Raw genomic sequence first — 18,307 nt, forward strand, 5'->3', positions numbered from 1 at the left:
TTCATTTTTAGAATTCTAATAAAATCTTAACTGATGTTTCCTTGATACTAAAGTAAATTGTTTACCCCGTATCTAAAAACACATATTATACCCGGTGCACCAATGAGCAGTGGGGGATTTCTGTTCCTTAAAACTAATTTTGAACTGAATTACATCATGTGGAAACGGATTTGTTTTTTTCAGATAGTACTAAATTTTGGAGCTACTAGCTTTCATTAACTTATGCAAACTCACCAGGTGCTTAGAATATAAAAGTAAAGAATTCACTTTCTTCTATTAAAAAAAAAAAAACATCAACAACAAATCATGCTTAAAATTTATGTTACAAATACAACTTTTCCTAAAAGGAAGATTATTTTAAACACTTAACATGGAGAAATAATGTGGTGGAGTGAACAGCCATACACTCAAGTTTTCATTAAGAATTTCGGATTGACTTTATAAGTTTAAGTTGAATATTTAGTTGAAAATTAAGGTGGAGATAGTCTTTTTAAAATTATTTTTGAGGTAGATAAAGTTTGTTGTGGATTTAATCTATATGAGCAACCCTGATAAGATTTACTTATACAGATATTAGTTTATGATAAGGAAAATGTTCTAAAACGTTAAAAAGAAACAGATGATAGGTTATTTCATATGGTACCATCGATATGTCAGTCCATGCTGTAATAGTAACACTTGTCTTATAGTTGTCTAAAATTCGTGGTGCAGAAAATGCTTTGAAAATTAATTCTTGTTCTTATACCTTTAGATATCATTAAGTGTCATATTCTGTCACTTCTTGGAGTCTGAAATGTCTCATGTATCTCATTTATTCTCAGAGGTGTTCACAAAGTTTTATTTTTTTATGGGAATCTGACCCATGCACTCAGATGCTTTATTGCTTTTCTGAATCAAGGAATAGGATAGGGTCAACTCTTAAAATAGCCCTTGGTAGCCTTAATATCTGCACATGTGGGACTTCATGTAAAATGTCAGTCAATCATCTTAATTTCACATTTGTGACTAAAAAGACAAGCACAAGGGGAGGAGAAATGCCTGCCTCTTCTTTTTTTCATTGAGGTGGAAATTCAATCAGAATGTCTTCTGTCTTAGTTTGGGTTTCCCTGGAAGTCAAACTTGTGATAAGGATGTAAAGCCAGTCAGTTTATTAGGGAATTGCAGGAAACATTAGCTGAGATGCCACCCTGGGAGCCTTACCCTGAGGGGAAGCCCAGGGAAGTGAAGTCATCCATTAAAGAGTGTTTTATTAAGCCAACTATCACAGTGTGTGGCTGGAGTTTACTCTTGTAGGGAACATGTGCAAAATACACACCTCAGAATGATTCCATCTAAGAGGTGAGGGAGTTGGGGTATTTATGTACCATCACCTGGGAGTCACTGAGCAGAGTTATTGGAACAGGAATGCAGGCAGTGATGGTGATATGGTAATACCTCAGTATTTCCGGATTGTCTTGTGTGCCTAAAGTAACCTTCCTCAGTCCAGAAATAAAGGTCTCATGCACAAAGATGCAAAAGGAGACAAGTGGTCATTAGATCACACAACTAAGACTGCAGAATAAGAACAGGACACTGAATTATATCTGCCACACCTGAGAAATAAGATATTATGAGCTTTGGGGTTTCTAAACGTTTTATAAAAATGTGTGTTTGCTTTATTCTAAAATATTATTTTTAAAAATCCTTAGTGAATTGCCTGAGGAATATAATATATATCCATCTCTGAAATTTCAGGATCACATGATATTCTGGTCTTCATTATGATCCTAATTTCTCAAGAATGAGTATCACTCATAAGGATGTCCAAGTGTAGTGACCAAGGATGATTATGCAATGACTTCAAATATTTCAGCAGTTCTCTAAATTTATATAGAAAATCAAAAGTAAAAATTGTTCCTTGTGATTTGCCATATTTCAGTAAAAGCAGACTACAGCAAGAAATGAACAATATTCAAATTAAATGAAGGATATGTCAAATTAATTTCAGTTAGTCAAGGTTTTATTATAACTACCAAATAGAAAGTAAAGACAATAATCCAGGTAATCATATAGACACAGACATAGACAGACATAGCCACACACATTATTCACTAAGTACCAGGGACCTATAAGATGAATAACTCAAAGGTGGCTCAGACCAGTGGTCAAATTCTTTTGAGTAGTTGAGACCTGATTCTAAAATTCTTCTCTACCGATTTCTAGCTAGAAGATCTCAAACAAGTTACCTTAGTTCTGTGAATCTCAACTTTTTCACCTGGAAAATAAAAGTAGGGGAATTAATTATATATATATATATGAATGATACTGGGGGGTTGTGGCTCAGTGGTAGAGCCCTTGAATAGCACATGCGAGGCACTGGGTTCGATCCTCAGCACCACATAAAAGTAAATAAAATAAATAAAGATATTGTGTGTGTGTATGTGTGTGTATATAGTAGATGGACACAATATCTTTATATAAAGATATTGTGTAGATGTATATATCGTGTGTGTAGTGTGTGTATATATGTGTGTGTGTGTGTATATATATATAGTAGATGGACACAATATCTTTATTTATTTTATTTACTTTTATGTGGTGCTGAGGATTGAACCCAGTGTCTCACCTCTGTTATGCAAGGGCTCTACCACTGAGTCATAACCCCAGTCCTACATGCTATTTTAATAGTGTCAATGGGAATGCTAACATTGTTGCTCTCAAAATCTTTACAGTCTGCTAAAGGAGGTGGATAGAAGCACATATGTAATGAATATCAGACATGGCAAGTGTTCAGGGATCACAGAAGATGAACATTGTTGGAGAAGAATTTTTTGATGAAGTGGAAAAGCTAGGTTTTTCTTGGAAGACAGAAAGTTGTCTAATAGGTGATGATTGTGTTCAAGATAACAATGTAAAATAAAGCATAGCGTTCAAAATGGATCTAGTGTCCCTGAGACATATGACTACCAAGTGAACAAGACAGAGTCCTTGGAGCTGATCTGATCCCAAATGGTATCATTTAATCCCACTTGAGGAAGTTGTAGCACATTAATCCTCTTCAATACACTACAGACCTCCCCTGCCCTATCCATTCATCCAGAGCAATGTCCAGCTCCTTAGGACCTTCTACAAGGTTTGCCATGCTCTTGCCTGTTACCTTTGACCTCAGTTTATTAGTTTTTGTCACCCAGTGGCACAGGTATGCCACAGACATGGCTTCACACTCCTGCTGTGGTGCTTTCGTTCTGCCTATTTCCTCAGCCAGGGCCAGTATACCTGGCCATTTTGAAGCTGATGCCTCTATCATCTTCAAGTCTCTATTTAATGTTCCTCTTTTCCTGTCACACCCTGGTAACAATGACTCTGCTGTGTTTCTTTTCTTCTACTCTTTACTGTCTTATGACACTATGTTATTTATAATTTTATTTAATGTTTACCTACCCCCTCGCACTCCCTAGGATACAGCTCCACAAATGCACGATTCATTGTGTGACCTGTTCAGATGTTCACCAAAAGAGTGCTCAGCACATGCTCAGTGGATCAGTACAATTACTGTTCTTCCTCCTTCTTCTTCTTTTTAAAATGGATCCTTACCATACCAACAGAAATTATTCAATTCATAATACCCAGTACTTTTTAATATTTACAGGATCTTGGATGCAATTTCTATATTCTTTGAATATTCTCTTGATTGGAAAGTGGAGTATGATATAAAGTAGAAGAATCATTATTGAGTGTATGCTTTGGAAGATTCCTTTTCTTTCTGGGAAATTATTACTGCTAGATCCATATTAGACAAAAAATAATCTAATAAATAACATATTGAGTGACTCTAATGTGGCAAGTATTATATGTATTACTTCATTCAAATTTACAATAATGCCATGAGTGGAAATCATCTCTGCTTTCATGACTTGGAAATTGGAGATCAGGAAGCAGGGTGATTTGCCAGGATTCACACAGCACATGGAGTGATCTGAAATTGGAATCTACAGTATTAAGACTCCACAGTTCTTAATAGAGATTGGTCACCTTGATTTGGTAAATTGGTATCTATGATATGGATATGAGAAAAATTGAAAATGCAGAAAAGTCTCTGAACCTAACAAGTGAAGTATGAATTTTTGAATAAATGCATCCCTTTAGGCAAGAAACCATATTATATTTTTTGATTTTTACCTTGCTTTCAGTTACTTCACCTGGAACATCTTCATGGAGGTAGAGAAGCTTTTAATATAGACAAGCAGGATGCTGACAATCAGTTATCTCTATAGAAAAAGCCAATTAGGCATATTACTAATTATTTCAAAGCTGTATGAACTATAACAACATTATTGTACAGATATACCAATTCTTCCAAGGTGCTATTTACAGTAATATCTGATATTTACTGACTGAAAGTGATATTTGAAATATGTTCAGATACTTATTTGAAAATTTTTTAAACCTTTGAGTTTTAATTTAAGCAGTCTATTGTGCACCTTTAAAGCAAAATATTACCTTTTTTGGTGATAACATTCATGTTCTAAACGTTTTTTTTCCCCACTCCTTTTTTTAATGTATAACAATTGTAATAGGAAGTAGTAATATTTGCTTAAATTTATCTCAATTGATCTGTCTTTTACATATTTCGAGCCAGATTAATAATTTGTGAAATTTTCTCCACTCTCTTCTGGGGAAGTCTTATTTGCCATTTTTTAATGCCTTAAGTAATTTTTTTTTGTGAGGAGAGGAATATTTTACTTAAAAAAAAAAAATATATATATATATATATATATATATATATATATATATATACAAATATATTCTATGTCATCACTTCTTTCCACCCATTCTCATATTGGTCACAAGGATATAGAGCCAACATCACTTTATGTACAAATTTAGAAGCATGATATCTTATAAAAATGGACCTTTTTTCCATAGAAGAGGTCATGTTGTCGTTTATCTCATTTTACTGGTGAGAAAAGTGTGGTCCAAAAATATGAGATGGCTCCCAGTGATACACCACTGGAAAGCACCTGCACCAGGACTACCAATTCTCAGTTCTCACATAGGCTAGCTCATAAGTTAGGTTATTTTAATTTTCAAAAGTAGAGAACTGATATTATAATGCTGACTTCTCACTACTGTGTCCACAGAATTTTAGAACTTTCAATTTTAGAACTTTACAATTAAGGGCTTATTTTAAATTTATGATGTTTCCCCAAATGTTATCTAGCACACTTCAGTTTAGAGCAGCAAAAATATATGCCTCTTAAACTTCAGATTTATTTGAGAGAACAAACATCAGAAAATAAAAATTAATTTCTTTTTTTATTGGTTGTTCAAAACATTACAAAGCTCTTGACATATCATATTTCATACATTAGATTCAAGTGGGTTATGAACTCCCATTTTTACCCCAAATACAGATTGCAGAATCACATCGGTTACACATCCACATTTTTACATAATGCCATATTAGTAACTGTTGTATTCTACTACCTTTCTTATCCTCTACTATCCCCCCTCCCCTCCCCTCCCATCTTCTCTCTCTACCCCATCTACTGTAATTCATTTCTCTCCTTGTTTTTTTCCCATTCCCCTCATAACCTCTTATATGTAATTTTGTATAACAATGAGGGTCTCCTTCCCTTTTCTCTCCCTTTCCCTCCCACCTCATGTCTCTGTTTAATGTTAATCTTTTCCTCCTGCTCTTCCTCCCTGCTCTGTTCTTAGTTGCTCTCATTATATCAAAGAAGACATTTGGCATTTGTTTTTTAGGGATTGGCTAGCTTCACTTAGCATAATCTGCTCTAGTGCCATCCATTTCCCTGCAAATTCCATGATTTTGTCATTTTTTAGTGCTGGGTAATACTCCACTGTGTATAAATGCCACATTTTTTTTTTATCCATTCATCTATTGAAGAGCATCTGGGTTGGTTCCACAGTCTAGCTATTGTGAATTGTGCTGCTATGAACATCGATGTGGCAGTATCCCTGTAGACCTCTTTTAAGGTCTTCAGGGAATAGTCCGAGAAGAGCAATAGCTGGGTCAAATGGTGGTTCCTTTCCCAGCTTTCCAGGAATCTCCATACTGCTTTCCAGATTGGCTGCACCAATTTGTAGTCCCACCAGCAATGTACAAGAGTACGCTTTTCCCCATATCCTCCCAGATCTTGATGTTGTCTGACTTCATAATGGCTGCCAATCTTACTGGAGTGACATGGTATCTTAGGGTGGTTTTGATTTGCATTTCTCTGACTGCTAGAGATGGTGAGCATTTTTTCATGTACTTGTTGATTGATTGTATGTCCTCCTCTGAGAAGTGTCTGTTCAGGTCTTTGGCCCATTTGTTGATTGGGTTATTTGCTCTCTTATTGTTTAATTTTTTGAGTTCTTTGTTTACTCTGGATATTAGGGCTCTATCTGAAGTGTGAGGAGTAAAAATTTGTTCCCAGGATGTAGGCTCCCTATTTACCTCTCTTATTGTTTCTCTTGCTGAGAAAAAACTTTTCAGTTTAAGTAAGTCCCATTTGTTGATTCTTGTTATTAACTCTTGTGCTATGGGTGTCCTATTGAGGAATTTGGAGCCCGACCCCACAATATGTAGATCATAGCCAACTTTTTCTTCTATCAGACGCCGTGTCTCTGATTTGATATCAAGCTCCTTGATCCATTTTGAGTTAACTTTTGTGCATGGCGAGAGGAGGGGATTCAGTTTCATTTTGTTGCATATGGATTTCCAGTTTTCCCAACACCATTTGTTGAAGATGCTATCCTTCCTCCATTGCATTCTTTTAGCAACCTGCTGAATGAAATAATTACAGAAAACTTTCCAGAAATAAAAAAGGAAACGGATATACAAATTGTAGATGCATACAGGACACCGAGCACACAAAATCACAGTAGACCAATGCCAAGACACATTGTTATGAAGATATCCAATATACAGAACAAAGAGAAAATATTAAAAGCTGCAAGAGAAAGGAGGCAGATTACATTCAGGGGTAAACCAATAAGGTTAACAACGGATTTTTCATCACAAACGCTGAAAGCGAGAAGATCCTGGAACAACGTATTTCAAACACTGAAAGACAATGGATGCCAACCAAGAATTTTGTATCCAGCAAAATTAAGCTTCAGGTACGACAACGAAATAAAAATCTTTCATGATAAACGAAAAAGTAATTTCTTAATTTCCAAGTAAGATTCAATGTAATACTCTATGTCGATTTTCCTCTGTTTTAACATTTTTGTATGTAGTAAACAAAATTCACAGTCAAATTCATGTGTTTTCCTTTTTAAACTATACCATAGAAAGTAGGCTAAACAATCAAATTAGATAGCAAGATTTCCAGTGAAATAAGTTTATTCATCCTTGGTTTATCTTCTGCAAATGAGCATGCATGAAACAGTTCACCTACCATTCCAGTCGCCACAGTTTAATGCAGTTTCACTGAATGATCTTGTTAACCTAACCTTCAATTTGCTGGGGTTTGAACTCTGAATTTCAGCTTAGTAACATAGTTTACAGCTAGTACAAGAGCTTCTTTTGAATTTTTAATCATATGAATTAAAGATTGCTAGAGATGTTGTTTTAGATTTCTGCTAGAAGTGATCAGATGTATAGAAAGTAAGTATAGATAAGCCCGAGGGAGTTAAAGTGCAAAGGTAGCAGAACTTGTGACACCATAGGTTGCAACTATGCACACCAAAAGGAGACGGCAACTGCAAAGCATTCATTTGGAATTGCATCTTAAGCAGTCATAACATTATCTAATATTACACTGTCTCTTATTTTCTAACACATTTTGTAGTTTTCTTCCACCAGACAAATAGAGGTGAGCATGATTTCAAAAGATCCTTGTATCAAAACCTTAGAATCATACAGAGACAATTCAGAAGGCAATCAATTTACCAAGGGACTATGTGGTCATGACTACAGAATTTCTTAAAACACCAAATTCTTTAATTCAAAATACTAGATGTTTGTGAATTTAATCAGTGCTAAAATTTATTTAGTATGGCTTAACCAACACCTTTTTATGGAATAGAAAACGCCAGAATACACCTCATATAGTACAAAGAGCTGTCTAAAAGTGTGTGTGTATGTGTGTGTGTGTGTGTGTGTGTGTGTGTGAGTGTTTGTGTTTTGTGTGCTGGGTAATGCTGCAAAAATGTGCTCTTTTACTGCTTTAGAATGGTTTGAAAAACATTGATTCAGAATAATTGAATAATATTCATATTATCATAATTCTTACTATTCCCATATATCTTAGGAATATTCCTAGCACATATAATCAGGTATATATAAAATCATAACACTGAATCATAGCAAAGTTTGATTGCATAATAATTTCCAGAAAAGTACCCCAAACAGGGTAACTATAAGGTATGGTAATTGAAAATGAGAAGAAAAAAAATGCATTAGCATTCATCACTTTTTAACAATAAACATGTGTTTGGGTGTTAAATATTTTACTAAATCCTTTTCTTATTTATTCTAGCTTGAGACTTCTTATATGCTAAAAGTTGCAGGGGGAAGTTCAATACAAGTAGACATACTCTTGCTTTATCCTGTGAGCAGATTGATAGTTGGGTGTATAGAACAATGCATTGTTATTTATTATTTCAAGTTGACACACCTCAGAAAGTATAAGAACAAGTATTATCCTGTTAGAACTCTTTGACTACAATATAGAGAGGACAGAAGTTAAACCATTAAAATCATGGAACTAGCAACAACAAACCATGGGACCCTCTAATTGCTAATTCTGTGCAGTCCATAATGCGTAAATCACCTAGAATACACAGTGTGATGTATTACTGGTTTTCTGGATTTGTGCAGCCTAATTTTATTCTCATAAACAGAAAGATGCATGTGTTTTTTTTTACCCCACTCCACATTCTCTTTTAAAGATGAATATCTGTGAGTGGAGTGGGTCATGGATTAATGAATTCAAAGGCTGAGTACAAAAGTGATGGATTTAATCAGGAGCAGTAAAACTATTCTTGCCGTAAGTACTGAGAACCAGTACATGGCCTACTTATTTCCCTTTCTGACATTGAGTCTTTGAAACTATTGAGATGAGAAATTTACCTCTCTTTGGGACTAAATATAGTTTTTGTTTGTTTTTTATAATTTCATAGTAACAGGACAAAGCCAGATAAGTACAAATAAATAAATAAAGACAGTTTCATTCATTGAAAGAGCTTAAGACTGGCCAGAGAACAAGGAAATGCACTGAGACAGTGCATTCAATAACTGATAGGGCTCATTGTGGTGAAGCAATAAGGCGAGAAGTAACGGAGGAGAACAGATTTTGGATCGCTTTTGAATACTTTTCTTACCATGTGATGAAATGGTTGCTTAAAGCAGCTGGCTGCATTTAATTATTTTTATTTCAATTTTATTTTTTTTAAATGTGGTTACTTCATAGACACATTTATTTTCCAACATCAGTTCCTTAGTAGTATAATATAGAATGCCTCATTAGCAATGGAAAATGGGCTTAAGTTTGTAGCAGGAATGTTCTGAATAATGTTTTTAGATGTGGAAGAAGTTAGCAAAGGAGATTGTAGAACCTCTTGCTTCCCCCTGGAGAACGCTAAAATAAGTAAAAACTTTTTATTTAATCCTCAAATTTCACATAAGGTCTATCCTCATTTAATGGTACCATCTTTACCAACTTCTCCCCCTTTGTTCTACCTTATGCTGCAATTACTTGGACATGCAGTGTAATAAACACATGCCTTAGCTGGGAGCATGTGTTCCTGTTCAAGCAAACAGAATGCTTCTCTAGTTTTTTATCTTGTTTCTCATTTGTCATTTAAAGAGGTTGGACTGGTGTGTAGGTTTTCAAAATGTGACTTCTAGGCCAGCAGTACCAACAGCACCTGAGTGCTATTAAAGATGAAGATTTCAGGTCCTATATTAATTATCTGACTGAGAAACTATCAGAGTTCAAGGACACTTTGAGCTTCTGTAAGCTCAGATATGACATCCTTTACCATAGTGGAAAGGACTGAGTGATTCAATTAGCACCTGAAAACAGCAACAAATGTTGAAGAGCCAAGAAATTTCCTCCATGTCTGATCACACTTATTTACACCAAATATGTCAGTTCATCCTCGATAGCTCAAGCAACAGTTGTCAACAAGTAGGCAACAAATTCAAACAATAAATATTGGGTAGGTACCTGCTATATGCCCTGTTCTGTGCGAGGCACAAAGAACACACTTTGAAGATGGCAGCCTTGAACTACTTTATAAAGTCCTCTGAAAAGGTTTTTTTTTTTTTTTAAAGTTTCTCAAGAGCTGAATCAGGTTTTTTTTTTTTTCTGTCTTTCTTTCTTTTTGTTTTTTTGACTGCTGATGTTACAAAAAACAAAACAAAACAAAAACAAAAACAAAAAACCCTTTTATATTTCCAGTAGTTTGCACTTTGCAGGTAGAAAAGCCTTTCCTACCAAAGAGGATGGTTACATCCTCCTGATGAAATTTTCTCAGCCTGACAGTATGTTTACTAAGAATGCTATCTTTAGGGCATTCTAAAGAAGGCAAGCTTGAGTCCCAGAAAACACAGCAGCTGAGAGGTTTGCATGTGCCGCTAACTCCAATCTGAAGGCTGAGGCTGAAGCATCGGCCACAGCTGGAAGAATGGGGGGCAGAACACTGGCAATGGGCAAAATGGTTACTCATTTCCTCTCTTGTGATCTTTCATCTTTCATTTTTGTGAATCTCAATACATAGTTGAGACTTTTCCCAGATTCACAATCAACTCTGATTATCTGCCTCCTCTCTCCACTTTTCCCTTTTTAGTTTCTTGGATGCTGTTAGAGGAAGAAGATAAAAAACTATCTGGCATGGAACATTCTTGCATTTCTTCCTTTTTTATTTTACTTTTTTAAAAATTTTTTTAGGTCACTTAGTATTTGTTGAAGGTTTGTGAGAAAGGAGAGAATAAGGCCAAGGGATAAGGAAAAGCAGAAAGTTTAGTTTCTCTTCAAATATGTTTTTCCTCTTTGACCTCATGTAATAAGTTTGAAATGCATCCAGACATAATATTTACATAATTGTAAGCAGGTAGTGATTCTTTGGGTGACAAAATTATTATACAGTGTTTATTTCCTCTTATTCTCCCATGGTTTTATAGCTTTTCGTTTTCCTTGGGATTTAATGTGTGTGGACAATTTAGTTTGAGTGAACAGCCTAGCAATAGTTTGATTGCTTTAAGCTACTCATAACTTTTTGCTTACCTGAGCATCAACTCTTAAATTCTCTGTAATTACTCAAATCCTCTGTACGAACACAACAAGATCCACATAGTTGTTAAGAATTTACTAGAGCAGGAGACTGAGAGGGACAGCTGAGTTTACAGCCTGAATGTTCCATCTTTCTTGATGCCAGCTTCTTATTCATCCTACAAAGAGGTTTCCTATGATCTGGCACAAGTCATACTAAATTAAGATTTGACAATAAATTCAATATAGTCTAGAATTGATATGGCTAGATTTGAAAAACTACAAACTTCAAGGTATAAGGAAGATAAAATATATTAAATGATCGAGTCATAATATTCCCCATTTTACTCACCCCCAGATGTATAAAGAAGTTGAAAAATGCTAAAAACAAACAAACAACAAAACCTTAAATGATCAGCTGACTCTAATATAGTGCATGTGATAAGAATGCCTGAATGGTCCTACACCTGGATTTAGAAACAAAATGCACAAAGATAAGAATAGGGGTAAAATGGCATAGCAACAGCATGTGTGAAAGTGATTTAGGCATTTAGTTGACAATAAGCTCGGTAGGAGTCAACAGTAATGTGGCTGCCAAAAGGGCTGATGAGCCCTAAGGCTGCATTAATAGAAATGTTGTGCTAGAGTAGGAGAAATAATGGTGCCACTCCATTTGGGTGCCACACACACATTTGAAGGAGGTAGACAGCCCTGTGGGGCCCATCTGGACCCATCTGCAAGGAATAATGACAAAGACAGTATGAAATATGATATATAAGAACAGTTGTGGAAAAAGGAGAAGACTTTGAGAAGGACATGGTGACTTGCATAATAGACTTGTCCAAAAAGGCTAGAGTTATACTACATAATCAAGAAGGAAGATGACCATGCTGAAGAATCCTGGGCAAGGTGAACTAGAAAAATAATAAAGGCTTTGAAGTGGGACACATCTGGCATGCAATTCTGGCCTATGAGGCTACTTGATAACTTTCCACAAGTTGATATTTCTCTACTTCACCTAAATTTATGGATTCCAAATATGAGAGAAATACCTAACACATAGACTTAATTTGAGGATTAGAAATAATGCACTCAAAATGCCTAACACAATGCTTGCAGGATATATATTCAAAATCCACATCAGCCAGGATGAAAGTAAAAAATTAGAGTATAATGGGCAACATGGGGAAGAAAGGAGTGAAATGATGGTCCTTAGCAATATTAGAGAGACTGATGAACCAAAGAAAATAGAGAGAGCTGAAGTGGACAGGTGATCCGTCAGATGGTGTAGAGGGTTTCTTTGGATAGTGGAAACTATGACCATCATCCTCTGGAATCATTGTACAAACAATAAAAGAACACATTCAAAATAATTCTAACATAAATAATAGTTGTTTTTTCTTCAAAGAAACTAATGCAATTATGTTTTTGTTTTATACCGTTTGTAAGTATTTGGAGATATTTTTCCCGTTACAAAACAGAAACTTCTTCACTTTAGATGATATCAAAAGCATAACTGAGTAAGAACAGCATAGAGAGAGCTGGCTAAAATTATCCTGAAATTTACAAGTGTTTTTTTCTATATTCTTCAAATAGGCAATTTATTCCAGAATTCAAAAATCAATTTTCATCTCCCAGGTAAAACCCTGATTTCTTTCACACTCTGAAGATAGAATTCTTCAAGTTCTATTAAGAGCCTTGTGTACACTTTCTCTCACACAGCCTAAGGCACCTGGCTTGTGCCATAGTATCTACTTCCTTTCTTTGTCATTAAGAACCTGAAGGTGTATCTGGATAAAGTATGTTTCAGGAAAAGCCCTTTGAATTATGTCCAGAAGGTATTTGAGGTGTTAAAATTTTCTCAATCAACTTGTTTCAATTTTGGTGTTATAGAAAAACAAACTGCCACCCAAACTCCTAGCAGCTCAGTAACATAATTCTGAGTCTGTGAATGATCTTCCTCATGTTGAAGGCAAGTCAATGAGCAGGAAGTGAAAAGACTCAAATCCCTAATAAAGATGGCTTCTTTAAAAAAAAATATTTATTTATTTATTTATATTTTATATATGACAGAAGAATGCATTATAATTCTTATTACACATATAGAGCACAATTTTTAATATCTTTGGTTGTATACGAAGTATGTTCACACCAATTTGTGTCTTTATACCTGTACTTTGGATAATAATGATCATCACATTCCACCATCATTTTTAACCCAATGCCTCCTCCCTTCCCTTCCCATTCCTCTTCCCTATCTAGAGTTCATCTATTCCTCCCATGCTCCCTCTCCCTATCCCACTATGAATCAGCTTCCTTATATCAGAGAAAACATTTGGCATTTGATTTTGGGGATTGGTTAAGAACTCAAAAAGCTAAACAACAAAAATATAAATAACCCAACCAATAAATGGGCCAAGTACCTGAAAAGACACTTCTTTTGATTGATATACATCAGTCAACAAATACATGAAAAAATGTTCAACATCTCTAGCAATTAGAGAAGAGAAAATCAAAACCACTCTAAGATTTTATCTCACTCCAGTCAGAATGGCAGCTATTATGCATACAAACAACAACAAGTGTTGGCGAGGATGTGGGGGAAAAGGTACACTCATACACTGCTGGTGGGAGCAAATTGGTGCAGCCAATATGGAAAGAAGTATGGAGATTTCTTGGAAAACTGGGAATGGAACCACCATTTGACCCAGTTATCCCTCTCCTCGGTCTATACCCAAAGGAATTAAAAACAGCATACTACAGAGACACGGCCATATCAATGTTTATAGCAGCACAATTCACAATAGCTAAACTGTGGAACCAACTTAGATGTCATTCAATAGATGAATGAATAAAAAATGTGGCATATATACACAATGGAATATTACTCAACAATAAAAGAGAATAAAATCATGGCATTTGCATGTAAATGGATGGAGTTAGAGAAGGTGTCTCCTTTTTTATGATTACCTTAAATACTAAATAAAGTGTATAATTCCATGCACACACTCCATATCTCTTCTGGCCATTAGTATATCCTAGCAAATATTCTTAGTAGAATACACTAAATATTTTTTTTAAGTGAACAGATGAATGACTTTGTAGATCTGTGATTCTCGTAAGTTACACATTAGTATAACTTGCAAAATCTTTCGATCTGGTGCTACAGTGAAAGACAATGCAAGACAAAAAGCTTGGGGTTGGGGCTAGGCATTAGTATTTTCCAAAGCTCCTCAGGCAATTTTTATGTGAAGGAAGAAATGAAAATAAATGTAGCAAATAATTTAAATTTCAAAATCTCTCATCTTCCTCAATCTAATAGATTAGGATTATATCTGCATACATTAAGATGGAAAGTTTTGTTGTTCCTAAAAGTACAGCCTCTATATTTATACCTTATAATTTTTCAGACCAAATATTTTACCTAGAAGTGATTTGAACTAAAGCATGTAAATGTTGTATGGAAAATCTACAAACTTAGATTTTTTTGTTTGATATTTACTGATTACATCTTCCTAATTGTAATTAATAAGACATCTTACAATTTTTGTATTTTAATTTTAAGCAAGTTAAGTAGGTAAAAGTGGGTTGGTTCTGTAAAGCATTCTTCATAAGGACAAGGTTGTATTGTTCTCTTTTTAGAACCTTATTCAGTAATATATTCCATATTTCAAGAACAGTGTCTGGCATATAATAGTAACTCAATAAGTATTTGCTGAGTGGATGAATATTTCCACCTTTCATGGAAAGCCATGTTGATTTTGAATTAAAAGAGCTAGAAATTGCACATTTAAGGGAACTGAATTGTCCCTGAGAGAACTTTCAACTGACCAGTAGAGTATTTTAAAAGAAACTATAATATAAAACTATATTATAAATACTTCTAGGTTGGGAATGCTAGCTCTAATTTCTTATGATTTTATTTCAGTCAGACTAATGCAAATATATTTCTACTTTAAGTTTTATATGCATTTGCGAAAATAACCACTCTATACAAGTATTTTTAAATGTATAATCTCTGCATCAGAATCATCAGCATCACCTGGCAACTTGTTAGAAATATAAATTCTTCAGGGACTGTTTTTTAACAAGTTCCTCCCAGTGATTTTACTACAACTATAAAATTCAAAAACAGCAACTAATCTGAGATGGCATTATTACTTGGTAGCATCGCTCAGTCTGGCACTCCAGGTAACAACAACAACAAAGTAAAACCAGATTTCTCTGCCCGGGCCCAGAAATACCTACAGAGCCAGAATCTCTGGATCAGTATCAGAAATCTGGGTTTTTAATTATCTCTTATTTCTCTGCCCTCCAGAATAACGATTCTGAAGTTAGACTGATAGTAAGTAGAACAAGTTTTGATGCAGTAGAACTCTTTCCCAGGGTCACCTCCCTCTGCAGAGTAGGCCACAGCTTTCATGCTCTCAGTGAAGGAAGTACCTTGGTGAGGGGTCAAACTAGAGCAGTGGATGCTATAACACTTCCCTCATTCTGAGGATCGATACCCACCCCTTTTCTTTTTTGGTAAACCTCAAGTTCTCTTCTTGTCTTTTGTTGATTTTCAGACGTAGTGATGGACTTTTAAGTAGTGAGCAGTATTTCTAGATTTGTCTTAATAGAGACCAATTAAAGTGTCACTCACTTGAAGTTCCCCATGAGTATGGTACTCACACTTATTTTTTTTTCTGATCTTTATGTCCATTGTATACTTGTGCACTAAATGCACTTAGCATCATATATACTACATTTACTTTTCCATTAAAAAGTTGCCCATGAAATTAAAAAGCTGCTGATTGATTTAATTACCAAGGAGGTTAACAAATACATCATTTGGCAAGGATTTCCTCTATAATCTGAGGAAAAACTCTCTCTCTAGTCTTGGCTGTAAGAATTACCCAACTGTCTAAGTTTTCTGTGCTACATGGAATAACTTGAAGAAGTAAGTTCATTCATCTCCTACTCATTGCCTGTAGGCCAAACCAAACCCCATCTTTTCTGGAGAATCCATGCACTGTCCAGAGAAGACTGAGAGTTATTCATACGTATAGGGTGTTTGTTCCTGAAGGAACCTAGCTGTTGCTTGTAGTAGGAATAAATAGCAGGCTGGGGATGTAGCTCAGTAAGTGGTAGAGTACTTAGCATGCGTGCATGAAGCTCTGGGTTCAATCCCCAGCACCATGAAAAAAATTAAAATAGAATAAAGGAATGAATAAAGAAAGATTGACCACACTGCAAATATTACCATAAATACATTTATAAAGATTATTATCAGTGCATATTTTCTCCAAAGAGTTCACATTGAAATCACATTATTATTTGCCTTAATAATAATGCACAATTAGTTTAAAGCAAAGAAACCAAACCTCTACTTCATAATTTTTTTATTTAGGTAAACTCAGTCTTCCCAAATAAGGAAACATGTTTGACAAGGTGAAAGAATCAATGCATTGATTTACTGCAAGAAAAAGTTCCTTCCCTTCTCTTCTTCAGTCCTTCTTTTCTTAAATAAATTCCTGTGGTGCAGTACATGTAACAAAAGACAAAGCCCTGGCGAGAGTAGAGGAGCCGAGACTTTGCTCAGTCAAGATGATGCAGTTGCTCGCCTCACTCATGTAACATAATGCAGGGTTTTGTTGGATCATGGTTTCACTTATGTAAAATGATGAATATGGTAAAGATATTTATAATTATATAATTTGGAATGTATAAATATGTACTTATATAACAAAGGATAGGAGATAGGGAAGTTAACAGAAACATTGTTAGAATAAATAACATATGATATACTTTAATTCTATCTTTTTGGTTTTAAAATGAAATTATAGCTCTTTAACCATAATTTTTATGTGAAATGTTAATAGAGACATTCATTTGAAAGTCCACATCTCCATAACGTGCAAGTTTCACCAGTGGAAATTAGACTCTTGGCTAGAAAAAGTGGGGATTTTATTTCTCAGTCTGCACACATACTATGCTGATATTCAATGATAATATTTTATTTATTTTATTACCTCATAATAAGATACATAGTAATGACTTTAAGATACTTTCATCTGATGTATTCTGATTTTTCCAAAGTAATGCACAAGTAAGTTGCTACCGTTGTTACCTGAATTCCACACTTCAAGCAGAATTTATGTATTATTCTTAAAGGCATTTGTTAACAGACAGTGTAGAAAGAAGCTGTATGCATTCCTGAACTTTTTTCTATGACATGATTTTGAGGAAGAAGAGAAAGAAGAAGAAGAAACAGTAGAAAATGAAGGGCATGATTTGTCATTTGAACACTTCCTGTAAATTTGTTAATTTTTTTGTTGCTGTTTCATGTGTTTTCCTCTTTGGTGATAGTGGTACATGTCACTCAAGCCTTCAAAGTTGCTACAGATATGATCTCAAGTTAAATGCAATTCAAGAAGTGCTAAATGGTTGTGGGAATCAGATTAGAAATGGTGTAGATGCTGCAGTGTGTTCAGAATGTTGATGTTCCTTAGAGAAATATGATCTAGGTTGATGCCTTTCAAATCAACACATTGGACAATGACCACGGTGTCTTCAAGGAATAGGAACAAATATGGATGGATTTAGGCTTGGTGGAATTCAGCACTTGTGAAACATTGCCTTAGTAGGCTTATAATGTATTTTGGAATGGGAGAAGAACCTATTCTACATTCCACTATTATTACTATTAGTCTAGACTCAAGGGCTAACGTGTATGCAGAACTGTATTTTCCGGCAGCCCCACTAATAGTAGTTAACTAGTGATAAAGGTAACATAATACTGAGTTCCTTTCCTTATAAAAGAATGCATTACAGTGAATCAGAAGAACTCTTTCAAGTGTATCCAAGTATCTATCCACCAAGCGAGGAACACAGTGGAAAATATAGAGAAATGAGTGTTTTATTATGCAATATAGGATATAAGTGTTATTGGAATTCAACTCATTCAACTAAATGCATCAAAGTAGTTCCCATTGAGAAGGAAGGATAGTAAGGTGATCTTTAAAGATGAGTAGAATCTGAGTAGAAAAACAAGGAAGAGGAAGTAGATAATGGACATTACCATCATGAGACTATTGATACAAATAGAGCCATGTGCC

The sequence above is a fragment of the Marmota marmota genome, unplaced genomic scaffold, assembly GCF_001458135.2.
Source record: "Marmota marmota marmota unplaced genomic scaffold, marMar, whole genome shotgun sequence".
In the NCBI taxonomy this organism is placed as follows: Eukaryota; Metazoa; Chordata; class Mammalia; order Rodentia; family Sciuridae; genus Marmota; species Marmota marmota.